Source organism: Gossypium raimondii, chromosome 4 (genome assembly GCF_025698545.1).
Source record: "Gossypium raimondii isolate GPD5lz chromosome 4, ASM2569854v1, whole genome shotgun sequence".
Lineage (NCBI taxonomy): Eukaryota > Viridiplantae > Streptophyta > Magnoliopsida > Malvales > Malvaceae > Gossypium > Gossypium raimondii.
The window spans coordinates 15122452-15123546 of record NC_068568.1 but is presented as its reverse complement, the minus strand read 5'-3'; the positions used below and the strand labels follow the sequence as shown (position 1 = coordinate 15123546).

General features: G+C 36.6%; 1 non-coding gene across 1 annotated transcript; it reads left to right on the top strand.

The window, feature by feature from the left end:
• The first annotated feature begins 441 nt into the window (after window positions 1-441).
• On the top strand, window positions 442-548 carry LOC128040728 (small nucleolar RNA R71). The gene has a single exon (XR_008195534.1). It is a non-coding gene; the product is annotated as a small nucleolar RNA R71 (small nucleolar RNA).
• The last annotated feature ends 547 nt before the right edge of the window (window positions 549-1095 follow it).

Here is a 1095-nt window from a genome sequence, read left to right as displayed (position 1 = left end):
TTTTCGCCATCTACACGAAACACAAGTTCACCCGTACCAACATCTATAATAGTTCCAGCAGTGGCTAAGAAGGAATTGACTTGCTCATTCTCTGTGCTAGAACCAAAGGGTAAACATTCTGGATTATTCATTCCACCTCTATCGCATTGCATTACCAAATTTACCTACGTAGAAAAATATAAACTGTCAGTTTTCTTATTCAGTGCTTCTACTTGGCTTGATAACATGGTGACAACATCTAGATTAAAAATATCGACTGCTTTCATTGATTTCATACTCATGAATTGCCACTGATAATTATTCAGTGTCATTTCCTCTATAAACTCATAGGTTACCTCAGTTTTTTTATTATTCAATGTACCACCAGCTGCTGCATCAATCAACTGCCTTGTTAAGGGATTCAAACCATTGTAAAAGGTTTGAATTTGTAACCATAAAAGTAACCCATGATGAGGGAACCATCTCAATAGGTCCTTGTATCTCTCCCATGCATCATATAGATTCTTTAAATTGATCTACATAAAAGAAGAGATGTCATTCCTCAACTTGGCTGTTTTAGCTGGTGGGAAATACTTCAAGAGAAACTTCTCAATAATTTGAGCCCATGTAGTGATGAAACTTCGTGGTAAAGAGTTTAACCACTGTTTTGCTTTGTTCCTTAATGAGAAAGGGAACAACTGTAAGCGAATAGTGTCATCAGTGGCAGCACTAATTTTGAAGGTATCACAAATCTCTAAGAAATGGGCCAAATGAGTATTTAGGTCTTCATCTTGCAAACCATCAAACTAAACATACTTTTGTACCATCTGAATTGTGTTCAGCTTCAGTTTGAAATTGTTTGCAGCAATATTCGGTCTTACAATACTCATCTTCTTAGTAATATTGTTTTCCTCTTATTTTCCTGGTCTCACAGTACTCGATTCAGCCTAAATTAGAGTGGGCTTGGCATAATCATACATAGTGTGAAGAGCAGGAGCTGCAGGAGGTAGCTGAATATTCTAATTATCACTCATCTCCTCAGTAATATTGTTGTCCTCTTGTTCACCTACTATATTCTGTTAGTTCTGCTTTGCTTCTCTGATCTCTATGCGATTT